The sequence below is a fragment of the Meles meles genome, chromosome 6 (assembly GCF_922984935.1).
Source record: "Meles meles chromosome 6, mMelMel3.1 paternal haplotype, whole genome shotgun sequence".
NCBI classification, from domain to species: Eukaryota; Metazoa; Chordata; class Mammalia; order Carnivora; family Mustelidae; genus Meles; species Meles meles.
The window spans coordinates 152672166-152694436 of record NC_060071.1 but is presented as its reverse complement, the minus strand read 5'-3'; the positions used below and the strand labels follow the sequence as shown (position 1 = coordinate 152694436).

The window sequence follows — 22271 nt, the reverse complement described above, 5'->3', positions numbered from 1 at the left end:
GAAATCGGGGTGGTTGGGTTACATTGGGAGAGTATGTGTTATAGTGAGTGCTGAGAAGTGTGTAAGTCTAATGATTCACAGAACTGTACCCCTGGGGTTAATAATATATTATGTGTTAATAAAAATTAAATAAAAATGTAATCAGTCTGATCTAGTGTGTCATTCAAAGTCCTTGTTTTGAAAAATGACACTGCAATTTTGATAGGGATGGCACTGTAAGTATAGATTGCTCTGGGCAGTATAGATATTTTAACAATGTTTATTATTCCAATCCATGAGCATGGAATGCTTTTTTCATCTTTTTGTGCTGGAACAAATATTCCTGAAATTTGTATGGAGCCAGAAAAGACCTCGAATTGCTAAGGAAATGTTGAAAGAAAAGAAGAAACTGGGACATCATGTTAACTGATTTCAAGCTTTATTACAAAGCTCTAATCACCAAGACAGCATGGTACTGGCACCTAAACAGACACACATAACAGTGGAACAGAGTAGAAAACACAGAATGGACCCTCAACTTTATGGTTAAATAATCTCTGACAAAGTCGGAAAAAGTATACTGTGGGGAAAACAAACAAACAAACAAAAAAACTAACGATGTACTGCATGGTCACTAAAATAACACAATATTTTTTAAAATGCTGTAATAGAAAAAAAAAAAGAAAAAATCCTCTTCACACATTAGAATACTGCTGAGTGAAATAAGTGATGAAGAGAGAGTCAAGGGGCACCTGGGTGGCTCAGTGGTTTAAGCCGCTGCCTTCAGCTCAGGTCATGATCTCAGGGTCCTGGGATCGAGTCCCGCATCGGGCTCTCTGCTCGGCAGGGAGCCTGCTTCCCTCTCACTCTCTCTGCCTGCCTCTCTGCCTACTTGTGATCTCTCTCTGTCAAATAAATAAATAAAATCTTAAAAAAAAAGAGAGAGAGAGTCAAATATCATACGGTTTTGCTTATTTGTGGACCATAAGGAATAACATGGAGGACAGGGGGAGATGGAGAAAAGGGAGTTGGGGGAAATTGGAAGGGGAGGTGAACCATGAGAGACTGTGGACTCGGAGGAACTAACTGAGGGTTTTGGAAGGGAGGGTGATAGGAGTTTGGGTGAGCCTGGTGGTGGGTATTATGGAAGGCAAGTATTGCATAGAGCACTGGGTGTGGTACATAAACAATGAGTTCATAAACACTGAAAAGAAATTAAAAAATAAATAAAATTTTTTAAAAGAAATAAAGAAAGCAAACAGGCAACTAAGCCATGCAAAGTAACCAAACTACAATTACAAACTACATTACAAAGCTATCGTCATCAAAACAATATGGTACTGGCATTACAAACAGACACACAGGACAATGGAACACAACAGAAAGCTTGGAAACTGATAATCCTAGTACTTTTGGCAAAGTTTATTCATATATTAAAGGGATATATCACCTTGATTCTGATAGAATTATTAAATCTGAATGGGAATTTATAATCTTGACGTCCTGTATAAACTTTTCCTACTCATAAATGCGTTTTTTTTAAATATGTATTTATTTGAGAGACAGAGTTTACAAGAAGGCAGAGAGGCAGGCAAGTGTGGGGGAAGCAGGCATCTGGCTGGGCAGAGAGCCTGATGGAGGGCTCGATCCCAGGACCCCAGGATCATGACCTGAGCTATCAAGCAGAAACTTTAACCCGCTGAGCCACCCAGGGGCCTAATAAATGAATGTCTTAAACAAACAAATAAACAAACAAAGACTACATATGTCAAAGTGCTGTCTAAACAAAGCGATCTACAAACAATGCAATCTTTGCTTTAAACTTGTAAAGAATTGAACCTAATTCTAGAGCTAACTATGTACTCAGAGGACATGCAAATAGGGTCTTACCTCCACTGAATAAAACAGTCCAACCTGGACCATGCACCTGGGAGAGGAGCCCCAGTCCTGGGATTTCCAGGTGTCCACAATCACTGATAAGGACAGAATACAGAAAACTCACCATGGAATTTGTGTTTGGCTGGGTTTTCCTTGTTGCTCTTTTAAAAGGTAATTCATGGTGAACAAGAGACGTTGAGGACGTGAGTGGATATGAGTGAGAGAAATAATGGGTGTGTAACAGTTTCCTGACCAGGATGTCTTCTGTCTGCAGGTGTCCAGTGTGAGGTGTAGCTGGTGGAGTCTGGGGGAGACCTGGTGAAGCCTGGGGGGTCCCTGAGACTCTCCTGTGCGGCCTCTGGATTCACCTTCAGTAGCTACTGGATGAGCTGGGTCCGCCAGGCTCCAGGGAAGGGGCTGCAGTGGGTCGCATACATTAGCAATGGTGGAAGCACATACTATGAAGACTCTGTGAAGGGCCGATTCACCATCTCCAGAGACAACGGCAAGAACACGCTGTATCTGCAGATGAACAGCCTGAGAGCCGAGGACACAGCCCTGTATTATTGTGTGAAAGACACAGTGAGGGGGCATCTGTGTGAGCCCAGACAAAAACCTCAAACTACAAGAATAACAGACCAGCAGAGGGTGCTCACTCCTCACCAATTCTGTCTTCAATCCCAGGAGCAGGTGCACATGGAGTCTATGGCACGTTTCCTGTCAGGGTCTGGGGTTTCCTCTCCAAAGAGCAGTTTCCCCAAGGGAGCCTCCTTGACATTATTCTGTGCTTACCTATTCACTCTCTGACTTAGAATTTTAGTTGTAACAGGACTTACAGTAACTTAGTATACTAACATGCAAAAAATAAAAAAGAGTCAGTTACATTTGTTTACTCTTGTCCTTAAATACCAGTAAATTACAAATATCCTGATGCATGTCAACAAAACCTTTATAAGAATCTCAGTGGTACTCACAGTGGATCATAAGAACCTCCAGCAGAGCCAGAAGATCACACACGCACACACATACACACACACGAGTATAAAACCTCCACTAAAAAAAATTAAATTAAATTTAAGAAATGAGTAGAAAACTTTTTAAGTCTTTTTTTAAAAGATTTTGTTTATTTATTTGACAGACAGAGATCACAAGTAGGCAGAGAGGCAGACAGAGAGAGAGGAAGGGAAGCAGGCTCCCTCCTGAGCAGAGAGCATGATGCGAGGCTTGATCCCAGAACCCTGGGAAAATGACCTGAGCTGAAGGCAGAAGCTTTCACCCACTGAGCCACCCAGGTGCCCCAAGAGTAGAAAAATTTTATCAGCACCCTGTAAGTTCTCTGAAGCAAAGGTGGTCCTAAGAGACACACAGCATACAGGAGCACCTCAAGAAGCAAGAAAAATGTCAAATAAACAATGTAACATTACATCTAAAACTGCTAGAGAAAGAGCAACTGAATCCTAAATATAGCAGAAGGAAGGAAATAGCAAGTTTAGAGCAGAAAGAAATTATATAGAAACTAAGAAACACAGAATATATCAAAGAAACCAGGGTCTGCATTTTTTTTAACTCAATTAGGCAACATATAGCACATCATTAACTTCTGATATAATATTCAATGCTACATCTGTTAAGTATAAAACCCTGTACTCACCACGTCATGTGACACTTTGTGGAACAAAAAAAGCACAATACACCTGAGAATCCCTCACTTAAATTTACCAAAATAAAAGAGAAAGGGCCCAAATAAATAATAAAGGACTCTAAGTGGTCCAGTGCGGCATTCAAAGCACTTATTTACTTGGTGCATAAACAAAGAATTCTGGAACACTGAAAAGAAATTTGAAAAACGTGAAAAAAATTCTATATTCTCTTTTAATATTTACTTAGCCAACATATAGTACATCATTAGATTTGCTGAAGTGTTCAAAGATTCATTAGTTGTGTATAACACCCAGTGCTCATCTCATCACCTGCCCTCCTTAATCCCCATCACCTGGCTACCCCATCCCCCACCACCCTCACTTCTGTAACCCTTGTTTGTTTCCCGGAATCCAGAGTCTCTCATGGTTTGTCTCCCTCTCTGATTTCTTTTTTATTTTGTTTTACTTTATTTTTCAGTGTTCCAAGATTCACTACTTATGCACCACACCCACTGTTCCATGCAATACATGTCCTCCTTAGGCCCCAACACCAGCCTCACTCATCCCTCCACCCCCTCCATTCCAAAACCCTCAGTTTGTTTTTCATAGTCCACAGTCTTTCATGCTTCATATCCTCCTCCAATTTTCCACAATTCGCTCTTTCTTTCACTCTCCTAATATCCTTCATGTTATTCCTTATGCTCCACAAGAAAGTAAAACCATATGATAATTGACTTTCTCTGTGGTCCTCCTCACTATTCCTTATGTTCCACGTAGAAGTGAAACCATAAGATAATTATCTTTCTCTGCTTGACTTATTCTACTTGACATAACACCCTCCCGTTCCATCCAAGTTGATGAAATGGTAGATATTCATCCTTTCTGATGGCTGAGTAATATTCCATTGTATGTATGGACCACATCTTCTTTATCCATTCATATGTGGAAGGACATCTCAGTTCCTTCCACAGTTTCACTATTGTGGGCATTATTCCTATGAATATTGGGGTGCATATGCCCCTTTTTTCACTATATCTAATCTTTGGGGTAAATACCTAGTAGAGCAATTGTTGAGTCCTAGGGTAATTCTATTTTTAACTTTTTGAGGAATCTAAACACTGTTTTCCAAATGGCTGTATGAACTTGCATTCCCACCTACAGCATAAGAGAGTTCCCCTTTCTCCACCTCCTCTCTGACATTTGTTGTTCCCTGTCTTATTAATTTTGGCCTTTACAACTCATGAAAGGTAATATCTCATTGTGGTTATGATTAATATTTCCATGGTGACAAGAGATGTGGAGCATTTTTTCATGTGTCTGTTGACCATTTGTATGTCTCTCTAGAGAAGTCTATTCATGCCTTATGCCCATTTTTTGACTGCATTATTTGTTTTTAGGGTGTTTAGTCTGGTAAGTTCTTCATAGATCTTGGATATCAACCCTTTTACCTGTAGTGTCATTTCTAAATATCTCTTCCCATTCCATAGGTTGTTTTTTAGTTTTGTTGACCATTTCCTTTGCATTTCAGAAGATTTTTTATCTTGATGAAGTCCCAAAAGTCCTTTCTGTTTGTGTTTCCCTTGCTTTTAGAGATCCATCTTGCAAGAAGTTGTTGCAGTTGAGGATCTAAGAGGTTACTGCCTGTGTTCTCCTCTTAGATTTTGATGCAATTCTTTTTTTAAAAAAGATTTTATTTATTAATTTTGACAGACAGAGAGAGATCACAAGTAGGCAGAGAGGCAGGCAGAGAGAGTGAGAGGGAAGCAGGCTCCCTTCAGTGCAGAGAGCCCGACGTGGGACTCGATCCCAGGACCCTGAGATCATGACCTGAGCCGAAGGCAGCGGCTTAAACCACTGAGCCACCCAGGCGCCCTGATGCAATTCTTTTCTTAATGGGTCTCTGAACTGATTAGGTAACACACCCTAGTATGCAGCAAAAGTTGCCATTGACAATGTCCACACCACAGACAACTGTTAGCCCCACATGCCAGTTGTTTTGTTTCTGGGGATGAGAACCCCAAAGCAACCCACTCACACCCACATAAATATAAATATTCCTGTTTATTTCCTACCCTCTGAGCAGTGATGTCAGCTGGTCTCTATCCAGGTCCACACAAACCCTGGAGACAGGGTGGACACTCATCTCTGTATGTGCAGATTAAGGACCCATAGAACACCTTGTGAGTTGAACTCGCATGGACCCAGATTCTGTGGGTGTCTCTTCCCATCTGCAGTCCCCGACCTGGTCAGCCCACTCCTCCAGGGCCTAACACAGGGTCCAAATGTGTCCTCATAACTGTATCTGCCAACTTCTCATGGTCTTCAATCTCTCTATCAGGCAGATAGTGTATTTATTATTTAATTCACATTAACAACCTACATGAAAGCCAGGAGACAAGATATGCATACACAGCTCTGTTCATGAAGATACTGAGAGAAGGATTTTCATAAAGCACTGATCTAAATCACTGAGTGCAGTGATAAGGACACAGGTTAAAGGGGGTGACCTGTCCCTGTCACACATGTGTGAAGTGTCATTGCAGGACCAGATAATGCGTTACTTATGTAAATGTGTCACTGAGAAATCAGGGTTCACCCAGGAAGTTCCCAGGGAGGTGACACTGATTGGATCGATAACTAAATCTGACAGCTCTAACATCCTATTATGTCCTTTAAACATGAACATATCTGGTAGTGAATGTGTTTCAGGGAAGTTAAATCCACTCGTGATGAGTGGAGCAGCTCTGAATTGCCAATACAGTGGAGTGACCCAGCTTTGACAAATTTCCACATGATTGGTACATGGATCTGCTGTCGCCAAACTTGCACACCCAGGACTTGAACCACAAGAGAATAGAGGGGCGGGTGGAACAGAGAGGTTCGCCAATGGTACGGAGCCCCTGGAATTATGGTGGAGTTTCATAAATGTCTACTATGCACAGGGTACTTGGTATTATATTGTTATGTTTTATGCTTCCTGTAGATGATCACACCCTTTCTTTGTGAGGCTAATGCTGTGAAGTGTGTGACTCTCTTCCTGGCTCCACTAGAAAATGGGCTGTCTTGGTAGCAGCAGTGAAATATGTCTCTGCTGTAAACACAAGAGTACAGATTCCTCCAGAGATCCCTGTTTCTGTTCCTGGATCAACACTGTGATCTCCTTGAGCTCCCCCATGTAGAATCTGCTTCCACTCTCCTGTACACTCCTCTGGCTTTACTCAGGTGACAGTCGTTAATGTGGTGGAAGGCTTAAGACTACAAGGACTCTGACTTGATAACATAGCCTTAGCCTCAGGTGTTCCCAGGAACCTGGCTCTGGAAGGGCCTTCAAGTGCCTCTGCCCTTCCTCCAACAGTGGACCAAGTCCATGTGTTCTTGCCTGTCTCTGAGTACACAGTCATTCTGTTCTTCACGGTTTTCCCCTCCCACAGCTCCAGTGTTCCCTGGGTGTCCTCAACTTCCTGTTTCCCTATATTTCCCTGAAGATTAAGTCTCTCATTCATGTGAAAAACAACCTGAGGGTTTTGAAGGGTCAGGGGTGGGAGGTTGGGGGAACAGGTGGTGGGTGATGGGGAGGGCACGTTTTGCATGGAGCACTGGGTGTTGTGCAAAAAGAATGAATACTGTTACGCTGAAAATATTAATAAAAAGGGGAAAAAAAAAAAGTGTGTGTGGTCCTCAACAGAACCGAGACTGTGATGTCTTCTTCTCCCAGATCCTGTGGAGCTCCACCTGTGACCCCAGGATGCTGCTCCTGAGGGGTTCCTCTGCACATAAATTCTTATTTCTGTGGTAGACACAGGATGCATGGATCTCCATGCATTACTGCTAGGAGTCATCTTCCTCCCATCCTGCCAGGACCACCAGGGTGTGGGGAGGCTTTTCATGATTTGTCCCCATCCTATAGGTAGGAATGCATGAGAAGAGGATTGATTTAAAAATATGGTCCTGGAGAACCTAACACTATAACATCTTTAGTACACACGATGACAATAAATCCATTAAAATTTCTATCTAAACCTTGTGATAGTTTATTTGTCATCAGGGATCTGTATTCACAATATGCCAAGATGCTGGTTCTTAGCCCCTGTAAGTACTTGTCTTATCTCTCCCAAGAGTTTAAGTTAATTGTTTGTCTCATGACCACAATTAGAAGGTATATTGACATGGATTTGTTGATCTGAAGTTTGTTCTATTTATTTCTTTAGCTCTTGCAACTCCAACATGAGTAGTGAGTTTATTGAAATACAGAAACACTACATCAAAAACTAATAATATACTGTATGGTAACTAAAATAAATAAGTAAGTAAAAATAAATAAATAAATAAATAAAAATAAAGAAACATGGGACCAATCCCAAGCCCAATCATTGGCTTAATAGTGGACGTACTGTGCTAGATGTCATCTTCGGAAAGCGGCCCACCATAAGAAACCATGATAAATATGGTGGTATTGTCAAATATTTAGCTCAGCAATAGAAGCCCTAGAAATAAATGTACATTTAATACAATTATAACATTATATATTATGGAAAATTAAAGCTAGTGTAAGAAAACATGAAGATTAATAGTAATGTGGGACAGAGTGAAGAAGGAATGAAGAAGGAAGAATTGAAAATACAGGAAATTTTGTGGAAAATGGATTTGCTTGCTCTGGATACTGTTGATTCTGACACCCGTGTTTATCATCTTACACTCTCTGCCTCTGTGCAGTTCATCCTGATCAAGCACACTCATCAAAACTATTACAAATAATCCCAGAGATGACTTGTGATGAACCCAGTGACAGTGAAACCTTAGAGACTTGAAAGAACACCTGCATGCACCCTGATTCTGTATTTCACATAAATTCTAGAAAGAACAAATTCATCTTGTACTCGCTAAAGGCAGGATCCCATGTTCCTCATAAGCCTGTGCACTCTGTCCTGAAGGGGGCTCAGAGTGGGGTAGCAGGTCCTATGGGAGGAGCACAGGTTCAAATCCCAGGGCTCACCCTTACCCCAGAGTGTTCTTGGACACCTCACAAACCCTCCACAATTCTGAGTATAGGATCATGTTACTTTAAGGGGAAATATGATTCCTACACCCCAATATGTGTGACTATGTGAAATCAAACTGGTAAATGGAAAACAGGTGGGTGCTTTGAAAATCATATAATTAAACTTCATCTTTTCCCAAATGCTGTCAGTATCACCAAATCAAAGGCAGTCACACCTGCTCTAGTTACTGTCCTCTCTGTCAGTATAGATACCATGCTGGCTATATAGTCAAGGGACTTGCTAATCGTGTCCACCCTCTGCTCATTAAAGCAGGCCAGTCCCGAGCTTGCAGCTGGGATGGGAGCCCCAGTCTCAAGATTCCCAGGTTTCCATTACATGTCCAGGAGAGAACACAGACAGCTCATGATGGAGTTTATTCTTGGCTGGGTCTTCCTTGTTACTCTTTCAAACGTCATTTACAGAGAACAAGAGACATTGAATAAGAAAGTGGATATGAGTAAGAAAAACAGTAAGTGAAGGACAGTTTCGTGAATGTCTTGTATCTGCAGATGTCCAGTGGGAAATGAAGCTGGTGGAGTCTGGGGAAGACATGGTGAAGCCTGGGGGAGTCCCTGAGTCTCTCCTGTGCAGCCTCTGGGTTCACTTTCAGGGACTACGGCATGATTAGGTTTGCCAGTCTTTAGGGAAGGGGCTGCAGTGGGTCTCAGACATTATGAGTGGTGATAGTTACATATACTATGAAGACACTGTGAAGGACCAATTCACCATCTCCTGAGACAATGTAAAGAACATGCTGATTCTGCAGATGAACAGCCTGAGAGCTGAGGACACCACTGTGTGTTACTCTAATGTGTGTATGCAGTGTGTACACTCTTGGGTGAGCCAAGAAACAAACTTCCTTTCAGGGACACAGGAGTAGCTGGGCTGCAGCGGTGCTCAAGGCCCCAGGAGCCCCTCTGTTCATCAGAAGGAGCTCAGGTCCTGAACATGTTCTCAAGTCACCAGGAGTTACTCAAAACACTAGGAAGCTCTCAGGGCACAGGGGCTCTCAGGGAACCAGGGAGTGCTTAGGGCAGAAGGATAGATAGTTCAGGGCTCTTGAGGTGATCAGGGCACCAGGGGGTGCTCACATCTTCAGGGTGCACTCAAGATTCACAGACACAAATCAGATCCAGGATCCGGGGCCGGGGAGGAGCTTTCTATTGAGATAGGGGTTTCCCCTCTAGCCTCTCTAGATTCACACAGGGATATATATGGTTATTTCTTTGATCTCTAATTTCTCATATTCTCCATGCAGTCAACCAGAATGAGATAACTTTGTCTCTGTTTAGATGAGATCTAACCAGTACCTAGGGAAAGTTCCTTCATCAACCTCATCCATATCCTGTTTTTCTTTCTCCAAAAAAAGACCTGTGGGAATTCTCATCATCGCTGAAAAGCAACTGCACAGCCTAGTGATGGTTCTCTGCCCTCAGCGGGAACACACTGCCTCCACATGGTTTTGAAAATACCCCCAGGACATCTACCAAAACTGGTCCTTGTCCTCCTAGCTCCAGTTTATCCTCTGGCTCATTACCCAAGTGGGTGGACACATGATCAGTAACTGTCCCTGTGGAGGCACCGCTCCATCTCTTGGGTGGAAAGGCAGTCCACTTGATGGGATATGCTCTCTGATTTCCCCCAGTGAAAGAAGCAGGGTGACAGGTCAGAGAGAAAAATCCATTGCAGTACTGCTGGGTCCTGCTTTGGAGTCTATGAGAGCAGCCTGGAGGGAAGTGTCTGAAACGTGTTTCTTGGTTTCCACACAGGAAACCCATATGAATCATGATATCTTGCTGGTAGAGTGTGGATTCCTGCTCATCCAGTGCTGTCACTCTAGGATCCCACAGAAAGCCACCATGACCTCATTCTGCCCTGTTGTAACTTCTCCCTCAACCTGTCCTGGACCCTGAGTCTCATGGGGCTGGAGCCCTGTCACTCTTTCCTGATACTCACCATGTGCTAGTTGTAGAGTGAGGCTCAATAATGAATATATACCGTGATGACAGAACCCTAAAGGGGGACTGAAGTAGGACTTATAACCTAAAAGGTGATTCAGAAGAAAAATAATGTATCAACTACTGAGACAACAGTAAGATTTCTATCATGACCCTGCTCTTTTTTTTTCCATTTTTTTTATTTGTTTATTTACAGCATAACAGTGTTCATTGTTTTGGCATCACACCCAGTGCTCCATGCAGTACGTGCCCTCCTCATTACCCACCACCTGGTCCCTCAACCTCCCAACCCCCCCACCCTCCTGCCGCCCCTTCATAACCCTCTAGTTGTTTTTCAGAGTCCATAGTCTCTCATGGTTCATCTCCCCTTCCAGTTTCCCTCAACTCCCTCTCCTCTCCATCTCCCCATGTCCTCCATGTTATTTGTTATGCTCCACAAATAAGTGAGACCATATGATACTCGACTCTCTCTGCTTGACTTATTTCGACTGGAAGAAATTATGATGACCCTGCTTTTGTCTCATTTTGATCTGGATTCCATATAGAATTAAAAAAAAAAACCTTCTGGTTTTCTAGCTCCCTTTGATTTTTCTTCTGTTATTATTATAGAAGATCCCTATGGTAGGGGCATAAGGGTAGGGGTATAGACAGATGTTTACAGTCTATAGTTGTTCTTTCTATCCCTGACCTGAGACCTATGATGTCTTCCTCACAAGAGAATCTCAGGTTATGCCTCACTGAGGTGACACAGGAAGGCCTAAGGGTAGGGGAGATGGTGGTTGCTTCCCTTACTCCACCCAGAAAACCAGAATGCAGTGGATTTTGGCATTAACATTCCCCCAGGTCTTGAATTATCTGACAAGTTTCTCAAGAGGATCTTTCCCCACCACTGAAGCACAGCAAATGTTCGTCCTTTCTTTCCTGGTGGAATGAGATGGGGCTTCTGGACCTAAAACACGAATTTGTAGGACACTCCTAAGGCTGCCACCAATTACACAGGAGCCTGAACTCAGACATCTCTACACTGAACTTTCATCAAATCACCATCTACAGTTCAAATTTCCTACTTTCTTGTGGGTCCTGTGGGTCCTGTGGATATATTTGTGAGTGGCTTTTGCCCTTGTAAGTTTTGATTCCTGGCATATGCACATTTGTAAACTCAATGCTTGGGTCACAGTTTTCAGTGCACTATGATCTGAATATATGTGTCCCCTGCAAATTCAAGCGTTGTAACCTAATATCTAATGAGATGGCAAAGGAGCAAGGGCTTCTGGGAGAGTGTTAGGTTATGAATGGAATCAGAGCTGTTATGATCCCACAGGATTCTCAAAACCTTCCATTTGTCATATGAAGACACAGTTTAAAGACATGCCAAATGATCCAGATGGAGGCAGTCACTACATAATGAATATGCCAATACTTTGATCTTGCACTTTGAAGACTCCCGAAATGTGAGACATTTATTGCTAAGCTACCCTGTTTATGCTCTCTGTTATACCATCCAGAGAAGCCCGGTGCTGTGTAACAAAGACCTAAATCATGAAAGCCGTTTGGATCTGAGTAATGGGTAAGAGCTGGCAGCCTTCTGTGACGTGTGCAGAAGAACCCTATAATTGTCAGGAGGTGGTCATAAAGGGTGATTCATGGGAGACCCCAGAACGAAAGGAGAGACATACAACGAAAGCCACAATCTTCCTAGAGAGTATCTAAATGCTTGTCAACTGTATGTGGTAAGACATGAATATTACAGGCCACTATGATGATGTCATACACAAGATGAGGAATGTGCCTTTGTGAAATGTAGGGGAAGTGACCTATGCTATAGACTGGTAGAGAGCTTGTTTGCATTGAGACCTGAAAGGAAGAACTTGGGAGAGGTGCAACTTGGTAAGAGGCTGAGGGAATTTCTGAGCAAAGGTTTAAAGCATCAGAAGGTGTCTCTGGAATTCTTATGGTAAAATGTGGGAAGAACAAATGATATGAAGACATAATCACTAATCAGTATGAAGCAGAACTGAATATTTTGGAAAATTCCCAGCCTGTTCCTACTGGAGAGAGGGAGAGATCTTGTTCCAGAGACATCAGGAAGGATGTGGAAATACTTGACAAGGGGGTGGTTATGGGTTAACCATCTCAACATAACCCTGGAGCTCCTCGTCAAGACCCTGAGAGCAATATGAGCCTTTAAAGAGAAGCCTGCAAATATCTTCTCCCATTCCGTGGGTTGCCTTTTTGTTTTGTTGACTGTTTCCTTTGCTGTGCAGAAGCTTTTGATCTTGATGAAGTCCCAAAAGTTCATTTTCGCTTTTGTTTCCTTGGCCTTTGGAGACATATCTTGAAAGAAGTTGCTGTGGCTGATATCGAAGAGGTTACTGCCTATGTTCTCCTCTAGGATTCTGATAGATTCCTGTCTCACGTTGAGGTCTTTTATCCATTTTGAGTTTATCTTTGTGTACGGTGTAAGAGAATGGTCGAGTTTCATTCTTCTACATATCGCTGTCCAGTTTTCCCAGCACCATTTATTGAAGAGACTGTCTTTTTTCCATTGAATATTTTTTCCTGTTTTGTCGAAGATTATTTGACCATAGAGTTGAGGGTCCATATCTGGGCTGTCCACTCTGTTACACTGGTCTATGTGTCTGTTTTTATGCCAGTAAAACGTTGTCTTGTTGATCACAGCTTTGTAGTAAAGCTTGAAATCGGGTAACATGATGCCATCAGTTTTGTTTTTGTTTTTCAACATTTCCTTAGCAATTCGTGGTCTCTTCTGATTCCATACAAATTTTAGGATTATTTGTTTCAGCTCTTTGAAAAATACCGGTGGAATTTTGATCAGAATGGCATTAAAAGTATAGATTGCTCTAGGCAGTATAGACATTTTAACAATGTTTATTCTTCCAATCCAAGAGCATGGAACAGTCTTCCATCTTTTTGTGTCTTCTTCAATTTCTTTCATGAGTGTTCTGTAGTTCCTCGAGTACAGGTCCTTTACCTCTTTGGCTAGGTTTATTCCCAGGTATCTTATTGTTCTCGGTGCTATAGTAAAGGGAATCGATTCTCTAATTTCCCTTTCTGTATTTTCATTGTTAGTGTATAAGAAAGCCACTGATTTCTGTACATTGAGAAGATATTTGCAAATGACAGTACAGACAAAAGGTTGATATCCAGGATCTATAAAGAACTTCTCAAATTCAACACACAGAAAACAGATAATCATATCAAAAATGGGCAGAAGATATGAACAGACACTTCTCCAACGAAGACATACAAATGGCTATCAGAGGGGCGCCTGGGTGGCTCAGTGGATTAAGCCACTGCCTTCAGCTCAGGTCATGATCTCAGGGTCCTGGGATCGAGCCCCGCATCGGGCTCTCTGCTCCGCGGGGTGCCTTCTTCCTCCTCTCTCTCTGCCTGCCTCTCTGCCTACTTGTGATCTCTCTCTGTCAGATAAATAAAAAAAAAAAAAAAAGAAAAAAAACAAATGGCTATCAGACACATGAAAAAATGTTCATCATCACTAGCCATCAGGGAGATTCAAATTAAAACCACATTGAGATACCACCTGACACCAGTTAGAATGGCCAAAATTAGCAAGACCGGAAACAACGTGTGTTGGAGAGGATGTGGAGAAAGGGGAACCCTCTTACACTGTTGGTGGGAATGCAAGTTAGTGCAGTCACTTTGGAGAACAGTGTGGAGATTCCTGAAGAAATTAAGAATAGAGATTCCCTATGACCCTGCAATTGCACTGCTGGGTATTTACCCCAAAGATACAGATGTAGTGAAAAGAAGGGCCATCTATACCCCAATGTTTATTGCAGCAAGGGCTACGGTCGCCAAACTGTGGAAAGAACCAAGATGCCCTTTAACAGATGAATGGATAAGGAAGATGTGGTCCATATACACAATGGAGTATTATGCCTCCATCAGAAAGGATGAATACCCAACTTTTGTAGCAACATGGAAGGGACTGGAAGAAATTATTCTGAGCGAAATAAGTCAAGCAGAGAGAGTCAAGTATCATATGGTCTCACTTATTTGTGGAGCATAACAAAGAACATGGAGGACATGGGGAGATGGAGAGGAGAGGGAGTCGAGGGAAACTGGAAGGGGAGATGAACCATGAGAGACTATGGACTCTGAAAAACAACCAGAGGGTTTTGAAGGGGCGGGGGGAGGTGGGAGATTAAGGAACCAGGTGTTGGGTAATAGGTAGGGCACTTACTGCATGGAACACTGGGTGTGATGCCAAAACAATGAACACTGTTATGCTGTAAATAAACAAATAAACGAATAAAAAAAGATGCTTTTTTCTCAAGCTTTCCAGAAGACTGTGGATATGATGATCATGTGGTATCTGACTCTATACCACACTGTGCACCATTATCCCATCATGACAGCTGACAGGTGTGAATCTCAGCCATTGGATATAAAGATGGTATTACCCAGGATAGAAAGACAAATCAAGAAGACTTTCATCTGTAGGAAGGGATGGAGACTTTGCTTCAGGACTGACTTCACAACATGGGAAAGTGCACATACAAGAAATAAATCATATGCACATGCCATGGAGGGTGGACATGGGATTAATTCCATCTACCTGTGTTCTATGGGCCCCTGAAGACTGGTTTCTCACAATTTACCACCGTCCAGGTTACCCAGGACTTTGTTGATGATGATGATGATACATGGGAAGGAAATATTCTGACTCTCTCTATGAGTTTCCTACCAAGTACTGAATCAAGGTTGTAACTAATTTGTCTCTACATTGCACCATGATACATCAGAACATTTAACTAACAGGCTTTGATATCTCCTGGTGACACCAAAAAGGTGAGAGACTGAAGATGATCTAAAGGAAGTTACAGCCAGACTGCCTCCAGTATCTTGATGTAAAATCAATTATGTGGCACTTTCAAATGCCAGGTAACCCCCATCATGGGTGGACATAATGACAGCATTCCCAAAGGTGACAGGCAGACCCAAACAGGGACTGGGAGAAAGGAGAGATTCTTCTGAAGGTAACTTTGGGAGAAGAAGGAATGTCCCAACAGAACTTCTCCTTTCTCCCTGAACAGAATCATCTCATTGCCACAGAGACACAGATCCCATATCAGAAATAAGATTCTGTCCACAGGCTGATATCATTGCCACATAAAATTAGACTCACCAACTCCCTTAATGGACAGGGATTTGAATTATATGCTGATTCTTTAATCCATTACTATAAATGATACCCTGGATTTCTATTCCATGGTTAGCCCCTAGTATATTTATGGGCATCAAGATTTTCCAAAAATGCCTTACACTTATGACATAAACATATTACACATATCCTTATAGCATCTTCACAGAAACTTCCTAATTTTAATTACATTTTATTTATATTCCCATGATTGGAATTGAGCTTTCAAAATCACCTATGTAAATTAGAAACTGAACAGGGCAGAGAAACTAGCATATGATGCAAAATTATTCCTCTGTATCTTCTTCAGTTTCATTGTTGTTGTGGAAAGCATATAAATACTATATTTTCTGAGAACCTCAGCTACACATTTGGAGGGAAGCAACTTTATTGTAGAGACACTGGAAAAAATTCGACCCCCAAACAACTTCTTAAAATAATAAAATCCCACTATGTCCATTCTTTGGACAGCTTCTAATCATTAAAACCAGTGATTCTTTTTTAAGGTCTATATTATATTAATTGTTTCAAACACATTGTACTTTGGTAGTTCTTACTTAGAAAAGAAAGAAACATCTTTCAGAACTGAAATCTCACCTCCAACAGGAATTTCTACACTCCCACAGTACTTTTCCTGTCTGACATTAATCAGTAACACCTTATCTTGTGTTCCAATGAGGTGTCCAGGTCTCCTCTCCATTAAACACTGGAGCAGCTCCAGTGGAGACCTGTTTATCAAGCAATGCTCCACTTTGCAGGGACACACTGTGGAGAACCTCTGGATAGAACGAAACAGCAGTCAAGTTTGCAACAACAGAGGGTCCTTCCCAGAAATTGTGGGAATTATAACAATCTATATATGTACATGAGCTAGGCTTTGCAAAATGAATAAGCTACAGTGACAGATGTATTTTTCAGGAAAAGTCAGTAAATTTCTATCAGACGATGTGTTCATTTTTCAGGAAAATTCCAGAATGACCTCTGAGTGTGCCAGAACAAGCTCCCTCGAGGATATGGCCTAAAAGGAGAAGACTCTGACATTCTCTGGTAGATAAAAGTGCAGATTTTGAGCTTCAGAACGAAGGGGAGGCTACACCATAAAGGAAGGTAATCCGATGTGGTCCTGAGAGAGAGATCCCAATTCTAGGCAAACCATCATGAGGAGACATAGATGGTCACTCAGAAGCAGAGGGACTCTGGGAAGCAGGAGGCAGTGGATACCCGTGTCTCAATTCTAAGCTGTTTGCACTGATGTAATGTAAACCCTCTGGACAGTCACACATGACCATGTCATCATGGTTGTGTCTGGAAGGGGTAGTTTGGAATGGAGAAAAAGGTGTAGAAGTATCCTCCCCACCCATACTTCTCAAGGACACTATTTCCAGAAACCTCAACATAAGGGCTGCATTTATTCTCCTATCTGAATGAAGCAAAATAAAAAGTGGGCAATTTATATTACAAAAAATAAGCCAGATGGAAATACATGAATGATAGTGACACATCAGAGAACTGTTAAGACAATGTGCAGGGTGGGGATGAGAAATTTACAGAGGATAGACAGACAGAAAGGACCAAAACATGGAGAGAAGGAGAAACAGCATTGCTGGAGATAATGAGACACAGTGAACAAACCCTCCAGGAATCCACAAGAGATATGAGGAATGGGGTGGAACGGCACTTCTCACGGGATGAAGGAGGGAGACCCCGAACTCTGGGGCTGATAGCTTGGTGCTCTCCTTAACTGCCACTTTCTCTCACTCCATGGCCAATTAGTCAGCAAGTCTTGCCAGTGACAAGTTCAAGACATACTCAGAATCCAACCATTTCTCACCCCTTCACTGCTGCCACCTTGGACTGAGCTCCTATCAGTTTTCACTTGGACACCAGCAGGAATCTCCTCACCTTCCATATTCCAAGCTCCCATGTCCCTATCTCACTCCTAACTACTCTCCACACCAGAGTCAGTCAGAGAATCCTTTACCATGTAGAGAAAGAGAGGACTGTTACTGGCTTATGGTCTGTCTTCCCTCCTCAAAGGTAAGCCCCATGAAGGAGAGTTCTTCTATTTCTGTTCATTGCTTTATTCACAGAGGCCATGAAGGTCTATCCTCTGTACAGTTAGAAGCAAATAATTATTAGTTAATGAATTACACAGTTATATAACTGTACACAGAACTTCTGGGTAAAGACTAAAGGATATGCATTTAGTATTCATTTGTGGGCCTTCAGAATGCTCGGTGTCCAGAAAACATGTTTTTGTTTTGTTTTGTTTTGTTCTGTTTGTTTGTTTTTTTGTCATCATCACAGAGACTACAATGGCCTCTTCATAACGTTCACTGCATGAACTAGTGGAAAGAATGTCTGATAGGTTGACTACCTTACATGGTGCCTAGAACTAGCCTGGGAAGAATATGGCTGCTGTTCTGTCCCCATACACAAGAGCAGGTACATGTAAGGAGTAGACTTCATAAGTAATGGCCGGTCTCCGTGCACTGCTGACAAGGAAAGAAGGCTCCTGGTTTGAGGCGAAAAGCAGTTGCTGTTCCCAGGTGGTGACTGCAGCTCACAGCTGAGGTTAGCAGTGGAACTGAGTGGAGCATGTGGGAGTTATGGGCATAGTCAGAGGCTGGCCACTTGACATGACATCCACATCCTGGTGCCTGAGTGTCGGGTTTGTTTGTGCACAGGTTTCTTCTGCAGCAGGACAGCTCCTCCCATGCTGTTCTTCCTCCTGGTGCCTCTCATCGTCCATGGACAGGTCTTTCTGAGCTTCTAACTCAACCTTCTCTGTCCCATCTCTTGATGCCTTTGGTTCTCTTCTCCACAGCCAGCAGAAACAGTTCCTAAACAACACAGGAGTTCTTCTGTTTTTGGAACAAAGAACTCCTGAAGCAAGAGGGTGTGTGGATGAGGCTTGAAGCAAGTGGCTTCTTTCTGCTCTTTCAGATCTTCCTCCAGCTGGTGCTTCCAAATGCTGTCTTCAGAGCTGTGAGTCATTAAAACCAGTGATTCCTGATACAGACAGCAACATGACTGTATTCACAAGGATCGATTCTGGGGCATAGAAGCCCTACAGGGAAAGTACATAAAGTACAATGTCCCAATTATGAATTCTACAAAATTAAAGCTAGTATAAGTTGACATGAGAAAGAACAATAGTTATGTGGGGACAGGGTAATCAAGGGAAAGAGAAGAAGGAATTCCAGGGGGAAATGCTGGAAATTTTAGGGAGAATTGATGCACTCACTGTCAATAATGTTGACTGTGACACCTGTGTTTATATATCACACACTCTGTATGTGGGCCATTGATCTCGTGTCAAATATACACATCGAACTTATGATAGGTAAAAACAAAGGTGATTCTGGAGGGACGCAGAGATGCCAGATGGAGGGAGGCTCAATAATGAATGTCTACCATGATGGCAGAGCCCTAAAGTGGGGCTGAAATGGGGATCTATGGCTCAAACCATGATCCAGAAGTAAAATAATGTATCAGCTACTGTAAAAGACAATACTGCCACTTCCTCTCATATCCCTGCTTTTGTCCCATCAACTGGCCAGTATTTCCCCTAGAGAATTCATAAATAGCTTCTGGGCAGTTTGCTCTCTTGATTTCCCATGAAACCAGTACTGAACTGCACCCATCAAAGGAGTCACAGGAATGACCCTTCCACTCAATGCCTTTCTATTCTTGTAACATCCGAAGGGTGTCTGCATGGAATCCACTTTCTGTGTCTGAGGTGAATGTGTGCCCTTGTAGGTGAAGCAGGATCAGTCCCAGTCCTCATCTCAGCATGAAGCTCCTTGGGATGGTCGGTCCCAAGAAGAGGGAAACTCACTAGGGGGTCTTCTGTCTGTTGGCAGCTGTCCTGTGCGTGTATCTCAGTCATTTCAGGAATATCTAAGAACAGTTACTAATCTAATGTACCTGCCCCCTGGGAGTCTCCTTTGTGTTGGGTGCACTGGTCCAGATGAACCTGAACAAGGATTCCCAGGTGTGCAGAACCTCACAGACTCTCTCACTTACCTGTGTCACCACTGAGTGCTCTTGAACAACTGTGGACCTTCAGTATTCTCCATTGGTCCCCAAATCTCATCTCTCCATTTGTTCCGTGCATAATCAGCAGACAGTCCTCAGTTGTGTTTCTTATAAGCTATATATACATTTCTTTCTGTTCTAATATACATGCATTGGCAGAAAATGTGCTGGATGCATGGTCTAATTGTAATATCCATCTTCCCGTAATATCGTTGGTAGGACTCATTTACTGATAATCTCTGATGAATTATTACACATATAAATCCATATATTTTTAGATTCTAGAAGTCTTAATGGAATTATTTGCATAACTGGTAATATATTTTACAACCAAAAATAATTCACATAATTATATTTAATAGATAAATTTACTGTGTTATATAATTTATAAAAAATAACCTAAAGTCAAAATCTGGTTGGGATTTTCATTCAAGATTTTATAATACCAACTTCCCATTGTTTTTATTACTTGAACAGTTATCTAGTATAAAATTTAAAACACAATAGTGACATAAAAGACTATTGATTTTTCTCTGAATTAAATATCACAACTTCTTGAACAGTAATTGATTAAAATTAATTTATTTTGAATCCATGATTAACTGTTTCAGATCTTATGTTGGATAAGACTTTATCCCATAATTAATGAAAGATGTACAACATATGAATTCTGTAACAGGATTTTCACTTCAGGTTCTTGCTAGGATAGCTTTGTTTGTGGAGGTAATTTTGTAAATTGCACCAGAATATCCACATGTGTGCTATTTGCCTCACAGACACATGATTACAGAAAATACTGAACCAACACCAATATCCATATCTTTCCCCTTCCAAGACACTCAGAGGCTTGTACTTTTCCAACACCATCTGCATTCAGGTGTGGCCACATCCTGTGACCACCCTGCAGGAATGTCTTGGATGGAGGGCTCCTAGTTGACCTAGCTGCCAACTCACTCCACTACAGGAGGACAAGAAGAGAACTCTGGTGGAAAACCAGCTCTTCTGTCTATTTGGGCCTTACTGTTCCAGACAGTGGCTGACCCAGTGAACCCACAACACACACTGGAAATACAAGCTTGTCTTCATGATAATGTAAGAGCAGGTCTTTTAAAAAAATCAAGAACCCTCATGCCAGAAACGCAGATTTCTGGAGTCTTCAAACCAGCACACAGGGTTATGGGTTTCACGTCTAGTACTGGTGTCTGCATTGTAAAGCACACTGTGGCTGAACACAGAGTCTAGTGAGGGGCAGGGGAGGAAGAATTTCCCTCAGCCACAGGTTCTGGTGGACAAAGAATTAAGTTGACATGAGACAGATTAACAGGAGAAAGAAAACAACGTTTTATTACATGTGCACAGAAGGCATGTAGTGAAACTGAGACCCAGAGAGATGAATAGGCAGGCAGTTATTTTTTTCACATTTAGGACAAAGAGATGATACATTTGTGAGGAATTTATAGGAAAATGAAAACAGGTATTTGGAAGCTTTACTTAATGCGGAATTCTAGGCATAATTTGTCCTGGGGTAGGAGATTAGTAAAAGATTAACAAGGTCTGCTTCTCCAGCTTCTTCAGATCCAAAGTCTCCATCTCTAGTGAGAAGGATGTGTTTTTACTTCTTAGTACAGGACGGGAATTATTCTTCATGTGGCAGAATTACTCCTGCCTTAACGGGCACAGAGGAGTGTCTGAGGAGCCTTGCAGCAGGTATTTCCTAATTACATTCCAGGCAAAGTAATGAATCTGCTCCTGGCATACATTTGGGGCAGTCGGCCATGGGCCCTACAGAGGATATTTGGAGCATGTGTCCCAGCATGCACCAGTTCAGTGATCGAGGTCCTTCCTTCAGGTCAGACACTGCTTCCCCTTGCCAGCCACAGAGAAGACTCAGAGGTGAAGGGAAAGGCATTTCACAACTTCCCCAGGATAAAAAGGGCACTGGAACAGAGCAAGGCGCTGCTGGTGGGAATGCAAAATGGCACCTTGAACAAAATGTGGGCCACTGTTTTGTGAAGTTTGTCACACACTTGACCTCATGACCAGTGACACCAACTGTATCCACAGAACTAAGTGAAGTTAGAGCACATGCGCACTCAAAACATGCACACATATGCTTATAGGGGCTGTCTTTGTAAGTCCTACATCATGCACACCACTAAGCTTTCTTCTTATAGGGAATGGATAGACACTGAAATACTAGTTGAAGACAATAGAAGCATGAGCCTGAACATGGATGACTTTCACATTCATGGCCCCACAAGGGAAAAGTCACCGCCTGAGGCCACATGCTGCATGGTCCCATCTGCACAGTATGGAATCTGCAAGGCCAAGTGCATAGAAAACTAATTGATGTGGAAGACAGGTTTGGGCAGACATAAGAAGGACCATTTCCTTAACCTGTTATTACTGAGTTGTCCTGTAACTTGATTTTGGTCTGGTCACATGGCTGTTGTGCATGGCTGAGAGTAACTCACAGAATCTTACCTTAAATAAGGTCCAGGTTTCCATATTTGTTACTTCTGTAAACTTCTAATTTCCATGATTATTAGAT

At 42.2% G+C, this 22271-nt stretch overlaps 1 pseudogene; it reads left to right on the top strand.

Moving 5' to 3' along the window:
• The first annotated feature begins 1965 nt into the window (after window positions 1-1965).
• LOC123943808 lies at window positions 1966-21487 on the top strand (annotated as a pseudogene).
• The last annotated feature ends 784 nt before the right edge of the window (window positions 21488-22271 follow it).